Below are 521 nucleotides of genomic sequence, written 5' to 3' on the forward strand. Positions count from 1 at the left end.
ATGGGGTCGCTAAGAGTCGGACACGACTGAGCGACTTCACTTTCACTTTTCACTTTCATGCATTGGAGAAGGAAATGGCAACCCGCTCCAGTGTTCTTGCCTGGAGAATCCTAGGGATGGGGGAGCCTGGTGGGCTGCCGTCTATGGGGTCGCAAGGAGTCGGACACGACTGACACGACTTAGCAGCAGGCTGGGTCAAATTGGAAGCATCGTGTATGGAAGATGGAAGCTGTGTTAATCCAATATATAAAGTTAAAATGCAGAAAAATTTTAAAACCGTGCATTTAAAAGGGTATTAAATGCATAGGCCATGGTTGGAGAAGTGGTCATTTATTCACTCAACAAAACACCTTTAAATGTCTACAGTATATAGCTATGTTAGTAACTACAGGGGTTATGGAAATAGGCATGAATCTAGCATTCTAGGACCTTAGGATCTAATAAAGAAGACAAAGTGAGGTACATGATGTCTGACGTTAATGCCAAGTGAAAGGTGCTTTAAGGATTCAGGTAATGTAAAA

The sequence above is a fragment of the Bison bison genome, unplaced genomic scaffold (assembly GCF_000754665.1).
Source record: "Bison bison bison isolate TAMUID 2011002044 unplaced genomic scaffold, Bison_UMD1.0 scf7180017864526, whole genome shotgun sequence".
Taxonomy (NCBI): Eukaryota; Metazoa; Chordata; class Mammalia; order Artiodactyla; family Bovidae; genus Bison; species Bison bison.